We start from the raw sequence: 15,597 nt of genomic DNA on the forward strand, positions 1-15,597 counted from the left end.
CCCAGGACAACCAACATGTAGCATTTCTCTAAAGTGTACCATCCATACATAGATATCTTCCAACTCGTGAAGTCGCAATGAACTTTTACTTTACACATGGAACTGCTGTTTTGCCTTAATAAAAGTGATGAATTTGAAAGTATTTGCCAGCATATTATGTACCCAAATTGATGATTTGGTGCTTACTCATAACAATTAATGACAATCAATGATTGTCAAAACAAGCTAAGTGAGTTCAATTTCATTGATTTTCATTATGTAAGTGAACAAGGGGTGAGTTCGTGTCACCTATTTCGCTAGGTAGTTCAGAAAGTAAATCCCTTAAAGCAACATGCACCGTCAGCCCTCCAATATCAAAGGATTTTCACTGTAATAACAAAGGTCTACTTCCAAGTAAGACATCACCGAATATACCCACATTCTGTCGTGTAAACACAGCGACCTTCCTTCGAGGATTAACCGACACTATTTGATTTGTTTTAAAGAATTGTGGACATTATGTAAAAACTTGTCAGGTGTATTATCTTTGGTGTCCAATGAAACCCGCTCACGTGACATGGAACAGTTTTTTGGGGCAGCTGCCGATGAATGGCATATCGTTCCATTATGTGGATACTGATGGATACTTTTCTCGAACAAGGTAATAGCCCATTAGTTTTGTTATACCGTTAGTTGGTTTTAAGTTTGATATCTTTATTTTGTTTTCATTTTTCGTGTAGCATTTAACAAAATCATTCCACTAAGTCACACTTAGGGCAAATGTGTGTGAAAGATGATTCCCTTATATTTTAGGTACTCCATGACATATTTAGAAAGCCATTTTATAAATTTATGAGGTTCCAAAGTGCTTAAAATATGATAATGGATCAATAATGATAATGCTATAATTAAAAGGCAAAACAAACGTTCATTGACTTCATTTTCTTTCAATCCGTACATTTTTCACCACTGGCAGATGAAGTTAAAGTTAAATATATTTTATGTCTACAAGTCGACTGTATAAGTTGTTGTGGCCTGTATTATGTTCTTTATTGAACATTTACGAAACTATTGTCCTTTTTATTACAGTTATGTGTAATGTGCATAGCCACTCCCAGTTAGTTGTATTAGTATGTATCACTTTGAGAAAAATTACAAACGGAAAGCCAATGGGTAACCGAAACCTAATAGAGCCTTACCTGGTTCTTTAATTATTTATAAGTTTAAGGCATCTGTGAGTGTATGTACCTAGCAAAACGTAAAGGAGACAAAGTAGAATCTTAAGTTTCCATAATTAGGTTTAACTGCTCCTGAAATTAATCTTGTTTCATGTGACAGTATCTTTTATTTGAATTCTGGTGTACAGAAACACTGAGATCACTAACTGGAACTTATATACATGGAATACACAGACAGTTTAGCGTAGTTTTCTGGATATATGCTGTATATACTGGTATATATGGAGTAATTTACTCTACGTTCGTTTCATTCATGTTCCCATCAATGATGGTTTCCAGCTGCTTTATGCAATGGAAACTACCATATGATACTTTACTGTAAATTTCCATTTCTGGAAACTAACTTTGTTGGTTTCCGGTAGTTTCCAGTCGCTGAAACTTACCTCGTAAATTTAAATTTGTAAATGTGTGCATTATATAAAAAAAACCAACTTATATACTTACCTGTCTGCGAAGGACAGTAAAATAACTAGTATATCACAAATGTACACTAAAAACTAGCATATAACCATAAACACTTTATTTAAATGGGCTACTGCTTTTGCTTCCTGCATGGACCCTAGCTGGATTCTGTATATAGAAATTATTTTTGCAAGTGTAACAGTAAATAAATATAGTCCCCCCAATGGAACAGCACAAAGCTAAGTTTGCATTTTTATCTAAGCTGAAACCAATAGACTTGTCAGTTTCCGGGTACAGAAACCTAGCTGAAACCTACATTACCCAGTATCCAATAGGTTTCCGCAACAACGGAAACTAAGTCATTTTGCTATGAATGTTTCAGCGACCTGAAACTAAATGGAAACTCATAAAGACAGTTTCAGTTGTAGAAATCTGACGGAAACCTAGATTTGTTAGTTTCAGTTTTGTAAACTATGCAGAAACTAGCATTGTCTGTTTCCGGATACTGAAACCTAGCGGAAACCTACATTACCCAGTATCCATTAGGTTTCCGCAAGAATGGAAACTAAGTTATTTTTGCTGTGTGGATGTGTCAGAAAGCATCCATCCCAGTGCACATAGCTCGTCGCCCTCGAAGAAAGTGAGGGTTAGGTCCCCTATCAATCCACCTAAAAGATAGGTCATTTTACTAATATCGTGCAGTGGAATTGTAGAGGTCTGAAGACTAACTTTAATGAACTACAGCTATTAGTCCAAGATCTAACACCATCAGCATTCTGTCTGCAAGAAACGCATCTGTAACAGACGGATAATTTTACTTTACGCCAGTTTACAGCCTATCATCAATATTCTCCTCTGGGTGATAGGGCCACTGGAGGATCTTCTATCCTTATACGGCAGGATGTTATTCACAATCCTGTTACACTTAAAACTAATCTCCAAGCTGTTGCAGTGCGACTTACTCTGGGTGTAGCATTTACATTAAACTCTGCATACAGTCTAGATCTACAGTCACTCTATGATCAACTCCCAAAGCCCTGTGTTATTATAGGTGACCTAAATGGTCACAACCCGCTCTGGGGTAGTTATAACCCTAATACTAAAAGGTAAAATACTGGAAGATTTTGTCTCCAATAATGAGCTATGTATATACAATGATGATTCAAGCACTCACCTGCATCCTGCAACCGGAACCTATTCTTCTCTAGATCTGTCTCCTGCAGACTCTAACCTCCCAAATGAACTTGATTGGTCTGTCCATAGTGACCTCTGTGGAAGTGATCACTTCCAAAACTATTCTTTCAGAAAAAACTCCATCTGATTCTCCATCATAAACAGGATGGAATTTTCCGAAGGCTACTTGGTCCTTATTTCAAAATATATGTAAATCAAAATTACGACCTGAATGTTTTGGTGACGTAACTGATCCCATTCAGATTTTTGCTGACGTTTTAAATGAAAAAGCTGATTAATGTATACCGAAATCCTCTACAACTCCACACGTACGGAAACCATGGTTTAATACAGACTGTAGACAAGGCAGAAAAGCAAGGAAGAAGGCAGAACATTATTTCCGCCGCCATCCAACTGTCCATAATTTAAATAAATTCAAAATACTCAATGCGAAGGCACGTCGTACCTTTAAACAAAACAAACGACAATCTTGGAGGAAATATGTCTCCAAAATTAATTCACGTACGCCAATGTCCAGAGTATGGAACATGGTTCAAAGAATTAAAGGCAAAGGTTCAAAATCTGCTGTTCACCATCTTAAAGATGGCGATAATTTAATAACTGACAAATCTAAAATTGCAGATAAAATTGGCGAAACTCATGCCAAATATTCATTGTCGGCAAATTATGGCCCTGAGTTTCAGAGATATCAGAAGCAACAGGAAAAGACAAAATTTAATTTCGAATCACATAACGGTGAAAATTATAATGAAGTGTTTTCATTACATGAGCTACATACTGCTCTTGAGCAAGCTCATGACACTGCAGCGGGTGTTGACAATATACATTACCAGCTACTGAAACACTTACCGGAACCATGTCTGATGACACTTTTAGATATATTTGACCAAATATGGACGTCTGGAGAATTTCCTCCTTCATGGCGTAGTGCCATTGTAGTCCCAATACCAAAACCTGGCAAGGATCATACAGATCCATCGAATTACAGGCCGATCTCTCTAACTAGCTGTGTTTGTAAACCATGCAACGTATGGTGAATAAAAGATTAACTTGGTATCTTGAAACCAACGACCTTATAACAAATATTCAATGTGGTTTCAGGAAAAATCGTAGTACCATTGATCATTTGGTACGTTTAGAATCCTTTGTTAAAAATTCTATAGTAAATAAACAACATGTTGTATCAATTTTCTTTGATCTTCAGAAAACTTATGATACAACCTGGAAGCATGGCATTTTAAAGTATTTACATGATTTTTGTTTGAGAAGCCGTTTGCCTCTTTTTATATCACAGTTTTTAAAAGACAGGCAATTTCAGTTCCGAGTGGGTTCAACCCTGTCTGACCATTACAATCAGGATCAGGGTGTCCCCCAAGGCAGCATTTTGTCTGTCACTTTATTTAATATCAAGATCAACAGTTTATCCAAGGTCTTAAACGATTCAATTGATGGATCACTTTTTGTGGAGGATTTTAATATTTCTTGTCGTGGTAAAAATATGCATACCATTGAACGGCAACTACAGTTGTGTTTAAACAAGATAAATAAATGGTGTCTTGAAAATGGCTTTAAATTTTCTAAATCAAAAACTAATTGTATACATTTCTGCCCTAAATATAAGCCTCATAAGGACCCAGAACTATCTTTAAATGGCACTCCCATCAAAGTTGTAAAGGAGGTCAAGTTCTTGGGCCTAATTTTCGATTCCCATTTACCATTCCTGCCACACATTAAATCCTTTAAAGCTAAATGCCTTAAGGCACTCGATTTGTTAAAGGTTGTCTTCAATTCAAAGTGGGGAGGAGATCAAACTACCCTCATTCACTTATACAGATCATTGGTGCGATCTAATCTTGATTATGGCTCGATCGTATATGGCGGAGCTTGCAAAAGCAACCTTAAGCTACGTGATTCTATCCACCATCAAAGTCTCAGACTTTGTCTTGGAACATTTAAAACTTCTCAAGTTGATAGTCTCTATATGGAGGCAGATGAGCCTTCTCTTACCCAACGTCGTATAAAATTATCTTTACAATATATTACCAAACTATATTCTAACGAATCTAACCCTGCATTTAACTGTGTCTTCAATCCTCTCTATGAGGATTTGTATAACAAAAAGTCTTCTCTTGTTCCGCATCTTGGACACAGAATTAAACTTTAATTGCTGCTGCCGGAATTGAACTGGAGAGTACATCTCCTTCTCGTCTTCTTTCTTCTCCTCCTTGGCAATTGGTGAGGCCAGACGTTGACTTAACATTAACCACATTTGAAAAATCCGAAACTAATGATTTACAGTATAAACAAGAATTTAGTCAATCAAGAAATAAATATAATACATATAAATACTTATTTACAGATGGATCCAAGGATGGTGACGCGGTAGCTTGTGCCACTGTCATTGGATCGAGAACAATCTCTTCTCGATTATCAAATAACAGCTCTATTTTCACAGCAGAAGCTAATGCCATCTTAACAGCTCTTTAAGATATTAATAAACACCGTAAATTTAAACAATATATAATATTTTCCGATTCTCTTTCGTGTCTTCAGGCTATTAAAAATATTTCTTGTAAACATCCACTTTTAATAGAAATTATTGAATTGTATAATGACCTTGCTAATGGCCAATGCGACATCGTCTTTTGTTGGTTACCCAGCCACGTTGGCATTTCTGGGAATACAATGGCCGATCTTGCTGCCAAGGCAGCACTCAACAAACCTGTGACACCACTTCTGATCTCGTACTCTGATTACAAAGCTGCTATGAGATGTTATATCCGTGATCTGATGCAGAAGAAGTGGGATACCCAAGCAAGTATAAATAAATTACATGCAACAAAACCAACTATCGGTTACACCTACTTGGGTTGTCAGTCCAGATTTGAAGAGGTCATCATGCGACGATGTCGTATTGGCCACACAAGATATACTCATGAGTACCTATTAAAAGGTGAGGATCCTCCGTTTTGTATCCCTTGTGATGAAAGAATCATGGCCAAGCATGTCTTGCTTGACTGTGTTGAATATTCCATCTCAAGGGATAAGTATTTCAATGTCAAAACATTGAAGTATCTTTTTTATAATGTTAGTTATCATTTAATAGTTGATTTTTTAAAAGAATTAGACTTGTTGACTGATCTGTAAATAGCTATATATTTTATTATTGGTAGTTTAGATTAGAAACTGAGATTGTTAGTGGCTGTACCCTCAATGGCGGTTGAAGTAATGTAAAAATATTGGCCTCCTGAGAGGGTACGTAAGCCCCAAAAAGTAAAACATAAATTATCACATTTTAAACGTAGTTTTTTTGTTATTTTAACTGTTGGCTAAATTTTCCTACAATCGCCAGCGGCTGAAGGGATGGTGTAAATCCAGCTAGGACCCATGCAGGTAGCAAAAGTAATGTAAGTCCCCATGGTTCCTAGTATGGTGATCTACCTTCAGTTGTTGGCGATTTATAGCCCATGTTTACATTGTATTGTCCAAAAATAGTTTTTTACGTTTAAAGATATATGCTAGCTAGTTTTAACTCAATCTGTGATAATCTAGTAGTTTTCCTGTCCTTTGCTGACAGGGTTTTATATTTTATATGTATGTATTATGAATTTAGAACTAGTTTTAATCACGATATGGCTGAAATATTGCCGATGTGACTTTAAATCTTAACTCACTCACTTCTAGGCAATTTCAAAAATATACGTACACATATTTGCCTTACACGACCCATACTTTCCATGGCATGACAGACCTTATAATTAGATGTACAAGGAAATCACACAGGTAGATTTTACGTGTGCTTTGTTTTACAAGACACATACTTTCCTAAGAAGGCGTGATTAGTTGTACTAGGGTATCAAGAGAAACAAGGGAGTCGACGTCCACCAGGCTCAGGTTCTCGAACAAGAAAGAGGTTCAATTGGTGACAACCTGCTGCGGGCGTATTTATTCATCTTGCCATGCTTTAGTGAGAGAAATATCAATACCATGACAGCCATACAGATTCAGTATGAACAGAACTATCACCGTTTACAGAAAAGGTAGAATTATATCTGTATTCAATGTTCACATTTCTGGGAAGGGTGGCATTGGGCATCATCAAATATGCTGGACAATATGCTGGCTGAAAACATGTGGTAACATGATATTCCAGTTGTGTGTTCGTGTTCTTCATTTGCACTCAGCCAGTAGTTTGTCTGAAACTTCACTCTGTCTCTGTCGCCTGTAGCCGTGTCTTTATACTCCACTACAACCTGAAACGCCACAAACACACTGAACTCCACAACAAGTAATATACCAAATGATAGAGCATCACGCTTTGGTCAGTTTAAACCTACATCTTTGGCGACTGTCAAGATGTTCTCTGCTTCAGTTGGAACCGATAACCAGCATTATTATTCAGGTTGAGTCTGTGTAACAAATGTCTCAAATATTTGCTGCAGAAAGGGTTCACGATGGTGGATTTCAATGCCATATCGTCCCCAGTGGGGTACACTGTCCTTCTTACATATAGGTCGGTCAATGTGCCCAAGCCGAAGTCATAATATACATGTATATTACACCATATATTACATTACAGCTTCTCGAAGTTATTCAGCTAGGATAGTGTCGATAGGATGTTTAGCCTGAATTCTTTCACACTAAAATATTCACAAACTTTGTAACTCACGTATGCAACGAACCAGTCATCCTTGTGACAGAGATTAGAAAATGCAAGATTAATGGCTCTCGGTCCGCAGACAGAATCGTCAACAAACTGAAAGAAAACATTTGCTGAAATGGGTCACGAAACATCATTTACGTCGTTGAGTCATTGCAGTATTGAGTCCAAACAATAAATACCGTTTCCATAATGTCTATGTTCGTCCAACGCAGTGACCATTGTACAATCCTCACTATATTATATGAATGTGACAGTTATTTATCAAAACCTGACCCCAAAACAATTGTCTGCAGACTTTCATTGATCGTAAAATTGTCTTCTACAGCTTCTTTCCACTTGAGAACACTTTGCTTGTATTAAGTGTTCACTTCATTCAGCTACAGTCTGTTTCAGAACAGCTAGCCTACCTGGTGTGTGTTAGTGTTAGTGTGTTATATTCTATTCGAGTACAGTCTTGTTTCATCCTATGTGGTGCCGTTCCTCATTAGTGTGTTAGTGTTAGTACAGTCTTGTTTCATCCTATGTTCCTCATTAAATTTTGCATTCCATTGGAGAACTGTTATATTATCTGAAGTATGAGATGGCTTTCTTCAGCTATGTAATATCTAGAACAGTCAATATTTTAGTGTGTGTCGTTGTTTCATGAGAATACAGTTAGCATTCCTGGAATAGTTCCTTCAGTATGTATCCAGGTGGCAACATATAGCTTACCCTGAGTGTACGTTACCATCTTTCAGCATCTTTCCAGGTGGGAACTGTTAGCTCACCTTCATTGCCTGTCGGTCTATTGCGACCTTCTTCTCCATGTGTGTTAACCTACCGTGAATGTACTACGACGTCCCTTCCGTAGTATGACGTCTTTCCCATTCTTCAGTGTAACACCAACTCGTCCACACTGCCCAAATATGCTTACAGTGAGGTCAGCTCCTGAATCAGAATCTCGTCGGTTCCCGGTCTTGAAGGTTAACTTGTAAGTCGTTTGTTTCCCTGTGGTTTGGAAAGTGTTGAAACCACTGTTTACCTCTGGTCCCTCTGGCATTATGATCAATTAGTATGGGATGAGTATACTCGTGCCTTTCGCTTCGAAACGTTTCGTTTCGATATTATTTTCTTATTTCAAAGTATAATTTCCCACATTCATTATTTTCGGGTTATAAACATCTATCGTAGTTAACAACACTACATATGGCTTAAACCTTGAAAGACCAGCAATCATTATCATTTGGAAATGGATGCATCAAATGCCAACATAAAACTTTGTGATTGTACAGCTATAAATTTCATCAGTAACTTTCGATTAGTTGACCTTTTCCGTCCCTACCCCAAAAATTGGCAGTGAATGTTGAACAATGTTTACGAGTATCAAAGCCTATGCTTTGTTTTATGTTACAATTTGTTACAGACTTATGGCCCTTGTCATGTGTTTCCATGTCATGCCGAGATAACTCATCACTTGTATTTCCTGTAAATTAAATCATATTCAGACTACATAAACGTTAATTGTGAAGATATAAAGATATACAAGCTGGTTAGAAACACATTTTTTCTGTTTTGTAGTTCGTCATATATATGCATTGGCTAAATTGTAAAAAAATATGGGAAAATGTAGAGACTCACTTTGACACAAATGCGATAGAGAAGATATAATTAAACCTGTACTATGACACAACTCCTCGTTGAGCAATAACACGTGCATATACAAAGGGAAACATTCTCAACTAGATTATCGATTGACATTAACTGCCCCTGAGAAATCAGAAAGATCACTGTCACTGCCAAGGGCTGTCCACATCACCAACGTTTATCCTTTCTAATTTATTTAAAGGTATATTGTTTCATACTTTATCTGACTTGGACAGTTATTATAATGTAGGTTATTATTGGGCTCACTGCCGAGATTAACAACATTTCACACCTGAAATCTGGCATGCGCCGTCATATATTCGGGTTGATTGACAAAATGAAATGTCAGTGTTTCAAAATAAAGCCGATTATGTCTTTCAAAATATATCTGTGACATATATACATGTATTTGAAACTATATGTTGACCAGACAATATAAATATACTACATGTATTTCGCTGTCTTAGATTTTGCATCATATCCGACTCTGACAGTTCAGAAACAGCTTTTTCTTCTGTTGCCTAACGTCACACTTTCCAGCTATATAGCGGCCATCTGAAGAATACTCGAGTCTGGAGCAGACAATCCAGTGATCAACAGCATGGACAACGGCCCACGCAGTCGGGGTACCAAGTCAGCGAGTCTGACCTCCCGATCGCGATCTCGGCTAGCATGGGTTGCTGAAGACTGAGGCTAACCCAGATCTTACCGGTTCAAAATACAAATAGTAATCGTTGGTATGCTTGATGAGGAAGACATTTCTGCAGCTCGACTATGTTAACTTTTAGACAAATGATTTCAGAGAGCGTTGTTTGGTATCAGAAAAATAAAACGTTTGTAACAAATAACATACCTTTCATTAAACTGTGTATGCACATCTATCATGCTGTTGTGTTTCTAAACTAGCATGCTCAAACAGCAACAGAAAATCCCCTTTCTTAAAAAAATGTTTACTATTAATGTGTGAACACATTATGTTCATTGTGATCTCTGGCTCTAATTTCCCGAAAGGTGCCTAACATTAAAGAATACTTACTTGGGCATCTCTTCATGCATGTGTGTTGGTACATCGATTCTCCCGCTGTTCTGCCATGTCGCCCATCGTCACAGACTTCAAGAAAATGTAAAAAGAGACTAGAGAAGACATTATAACAATGAACAGTGAACAACATAATGTGTCTCTAGCATCATACATGCGCTGTAAGAGGCGACAAAATAGATAGATAGTTGGAGTAGTTACCTCATAATATCAGCCCCCGAGTGTTTAATAAACTCACTGAACACCTGTAAGAAGCAACTAAATACACAGATGGTTGGGCTACTTTGCTCTTAACACAACTTCTGAGTGTTACATGAACTCAATGACCACCTGTAATAGGCGAGCAAATAGATGAGTGAGTGAGTTATTATTTAACGTCACATCGGCAATATTTCAGCCATATAGTGACGAGAAATGTTTTATATAAACAATAAATTAAAGTTGCTAAATAATCAGTCAGCGAAGGACTGTAAAATAACTAAAATATCACAGATGGATTCTAAAACTAGCATGAACATGTAAAACTGTTTAATTTATGAAGACAATACAATATAAAAACGGGCCATAGATCGCCAACGACTGAAGGTAGATCACCATACTAGGAACCATGGGGACTTACATTACTTTTGCTACCTGCATGGACCCTAGTTGGATTTACACCATCCCTTCAGCCATTGGCGACAGAAGAGAAATCTAGCCATAAATTAAAAGCACACATATTCTACGATTAAAAACCAGGTACACTTAAATTGACTTTGAAAGTTTTGGGACTTACGTACCCCCTCAGGAGGACAATAATTTTACGCTACGTCAACTACCTTTGAGGGTACAGCCACAAACAATCTCAGTTACTAATATTAACTACCAACAATAAAATATTTAGCTATTTACAAATCAGTCAACAAATCTAATTTTTTTTTTAAAATGCAATAATTAAATGAGAACTGACGTTATTAAAAAGATCCTGCAGAGTTTTGGATTTGAAATAGATATCCCTTGTGATGGAATATTCAACACAGTCAAGCAGGACATGCTTGACTGTGACTCTTTCATCACAAGGGATACAAAATGGAGGATCCTCACCTTTCAATAGGTATTCATGAGTGTACTTGTGTGGCCAATACGACATCGTCGTATGATGACCTCTTCAAATCTGGACTGAAAACCCAAGTAAGTGTAACCGATATAGGGTTTTATTTCATGTAATGTATTGATACCTGCTCGGGTGTCGCACTTCTTCTGCATCAGATCACGGATGTAAGTTCTAATGCAAGCTTTGTAATCAGAGTATGGGATAAGAAGTGGTGTCACAGATTTGTTGAGTCCTGCCTTGGCAGCAAGATCGGCCATGGTGTTCCCAGAAATGCCAACGTGGCTGGGTAACCAACGGAAGACGATGTCGCATTGGCCAGTAGCAAGATCATTATATAATTCGATTATTTCAATTAAAAGTGGATGTTTGCAAGAGAGATTTTAATAGCCTGAAGGCAAGAAAGAGAGTCAGAAAATATTATATATTGTTTATGTTTGGGATGTCTTTGAATATATTTAAGAGCTGTTAAGATGGCGTTTGCTTCTGCTGTAAATATAGAGCTGTGATCAGGTATTCTAGAAGATAGTGTTCTGGATCCAATGACAGTGGCACATGCCACTGCGCCACCGTCCTTCGGTCCATCTGTAAATAAGGATTTATATATATTATATTTATTTCTTAACTGACTAAATTCTTGTTTATACTGTAATTCATTAGTTTCTGATTTTTTAAATGTGGTCAAAGTTAGGTCAACTTGGGGCCTAACCAACTGCCAAGGAGGAGAAGAAAGAAGACGGGAAGGAGCTTTAGTTTCCAGGTCAATGCCGGCAGCAGAAATGAATGGTTTAATTCTGTGCCCAAGATGCGGAACAAGAGAATACTTTTTGTTGTATAGATCCTCATAGAGAGGATTAAAAACACAATTAAATGCAGGATTTGACTCGTTAGAATACAGTTTAGTTACATACTGCAAGGATAATTTTGTACGGCGTTGGTCAAGAGATGGCTCATCAGCCTCGACGTAAAGACTGTCAATAGGAGAGGTTCTAAAAAATCCAAGACAAAGTCTTAGACCTTGGTGATGGATAGAATCAAGTATTTTGAGGTTGCTTGTACAGGCTCCACCATATACAATGGAGCCGTAATCAAGTTTCGAACGGATGAGAGATCTGTATAGGTGTAGTAGGGTAGTTTGGTCCCCTCCCCACTTAGAATTTGAAACGACTTTTAACAGATCAATTGCCTTCAGGCATTTAGTTTTAAGGGATTTAATATGTGGTAGAAACGTTAAGTGTGAGTCAAAAATAATACCCAAGAACTTGGCCTCTTTCACAACTTTGATAGGTGTGCCATTTAGAGATAGTTCCGGGTCTGTATGCGGTTTGTATTTACGGCAGAAATAAGTATACAATTAGTTTTGGATTTAGAAAATTTGAAGCCGTTTTCAAGACACCATTTATCTATTTTGTTCAAACACAACTGCATTTGCCGTTCAATAATACGCATATTTTTACCACGACAAGAAATATTAAAATCATCCACAAAAAGTGACCCATCAAGTGAATCATTCAAACTTTTAGATAAACTGTTAATTTTGATACTAAATAAAGTTACAGACAAAATACTGCCTTGTGGCACACCCTGATCCTGATGATAATGATCAGATAGGGTCGACCCCACGCGGACTTGAAATTGCCTGTCAGTTAAAAAGTTGGATATGAAGTGAGGCAAACGGCCTCGTAATCCAAAATCATGTAAATCTTTTAAAATACCATATTTCCACGTAGTGTCATATGCTTTTTTTCAAATCGAAAAAGATAGACACTGCATGTTGGTTATTTATAATTGCATTTTTAACAAATGACTCCAAGCGGACTAAATGGTCAACAGTACTTCGATTTTTCCGAAATCCACATTGAATATTTGTAATTAAATTGTTGGATTCCAAATACGTAGTATTCTATTGTTGATCATTCGTTCCATAGTTTTACAAACGCAACTAGTCAAGGAAATGGGTCGATAATTTGAGGGATCAGTATGATCCCGTCCAGGTTTTGGAATGGGCACAACTATGGCATCACGCCATGATGATGGGAATGTACCAGATGTCCAAATATCATCAAATGTATTTAACAAGGTTTGTAAGCATGTTTCTTGTAAATGTTTCAGGAGTTGATAATGGATGTTATCAGCTCCTGTAGCAGTATTGTGAGCTTGTTCAAGGGTATTGTGAGCTTGTTCAAGGGCATCATGAAGCTCATGAATAGACAAAATTTCGTTATAATCTTCCATTATCTGAATTGAAATTTATAATTTTCTTCTCTTGTTGTTTTTGATATTTTTGAAAGTGAACCACATAGTTAGAAGGGGAAGAGTGTTTAGCAAGAGTTTCGCCCAGTTTATTCGCAATATCGGACTTATTGGTCAATAATTGATCTCCATGGTTAAGATGGTGGATGCTGGATTTAGTACCCTTACCTCTAATTCTTTGTATCATGTTCCATACCTTGGACATAGGCGTTCGTGAATTGATTTTCGACACATAATTTCGCCAGGATTGGCGTTTATTGTGCTTAATTGTACGTCGGGCTTTAGCATTAGACATTTTATATTTATCCAAATTATGCACCGTTGGATGGCGACGGAAATAGTATTCAGCCTTTTTCCGTGCCTTCCTAGCTTGCTTACAGTCATTGTTAAACCACGGTTTACGTATGTGAGGATTTGTAGAGGACTTTGGAATGCATTCGTCAGCAATTTTGTTTAGTTCATCAGAAAAGAATTGCACAGGGTCGGAAATATCTCTAAAGAGTTCAGGTTTTAATTTGGAAGATGACATTATTTCAAACAAAGGCCAGTTAGCTTTTGAGAAATTCCATTTGGAACATGGGGGAACATCAGACGGAGTTACAGCTTTTAGAATGGTTGGAAAATGGTCACTTCCACATAGGTCGTCATGGACTGACCAATCAAACTCATTCAGGAGATCAGAGTCTGTTATGGATAAATCGAGAGAAGAGTATGTACCCGTTCCAGGATGTAAGTATGTGTTAGAGTTATCATTAAAGAGACATAGATTGTTGTTAGAAAGAAAGTCTTCTAGTACTTTCCCTTTACAGTTTGTATGTGGACTTCCCCAAAGTGGATTGTGGCCATTCAAGTCTCCCATGATGATACAAGGTTTGGGAAGCTGGTCGTATAGTTCTTGAAGGTCAGCAGGTTGGAGAGAAGAAGAAGGGGGCAAATAGAGTGAGCACAAAGTAAAAACAATGTGCATGGTCACACGCACAGCAACAGATTGAAGTGTAGTTTTCAGAGGAACAGGACTGTGTATTATGTCCTGCCTCACTAATATCGAAGCCCCTCCAGTGGCTTTTGGCCCTGGGGGAGAATAATAATTGTATGAATTATACTGTCGTACATCAAATCGATCGTTTTCTTTGAAATAGGCTTCCTGTAAACAAAATGCTGACGGTCTAAAATCTTGTATAAGTAAATGTAAATCATTAAGATTATTCCTTAGCCCCCTACAATTCCACTGAATAATGGTTTTAGAGCTCATGGAGGCTTAATTGGAGTTCGTGATCGGGAATGGGGTCTATTCCCATCTACTGGGGTTGTGGGACTGACCTCCATCTCTAAAGGTTCAAATGGATTGTGAACCTCTACAACAGATGGCCCAGGAGGCACCTCGACGTGCTGGAGAGCCCTGGTCTTTTTCTTTAGTTTTTTCTTTTCACTGTTCGATAAATGTTTATGGCTACTGCATGCATCTTTACCATTTTGCAAATCTGGTTCAGACCTGACGTCACTTAAGGGTTCCAACAATTTCTCTGTCTGAGAACATGACACAGATGTGTCTATCTATTTTGTTGACATCTGAGAAACATCATCTAGAATGAGTTGGTTTGTAACCCAGGAAATTGATGTCTGACACATGACGGAGGTTGTGACAACTTTAGCGAATGGAGGTGGGGAAGAAATGACAGTTGAATATTTGATGGTAGGAGTTTCAGAAGGATTTGGAACCAATTTTTTGGCTTCAAGAAAAGAAATATTTTGGGTATATTTGATTTTAAGAATTTCAGATTCTCGTTGGAAAAAGGAACATGTTTTTGAGGAGGCCAAATGCTCTCCATTGCAGTTAGCGCACTTGATAACATTTGTGCACTCAGTGCTTTCATGGTTACCACTGCAACGGTTACACACCGTGTTATTTCTGCAAGTTTTTGTTCCTATCCAAATCGCTGGCATTTATAGCACCGGAGAGGATTTGGAACATAAACGTCCACACCGATATTGATATACCCAGCTTTGCCAGGCTGGTTCGGCCCATGACCCTGTTCCCAAGAAATACAGAAGTCAGAGGTTCGTATATCCAGATTGGCCCATGAGCCACCGCCTTCTGGCATTGGACTCTAGGCAA

This window comes from Haliotis rubra, unplaced genomic scaffold (genome assembly GCF_003918875.1).
Source record: "Haliotis rubra isolate DU_JTF1 unplaced genomic scaffold, ASM391887v1 Scf809, whole genome shotgun sequence".
Lineage (NCBI taxonomy): Eukaryota > Metazoa > Mollusca > Gastropoda > Lepetellida > Haliotidae > Haliotis > Haliotis rubra.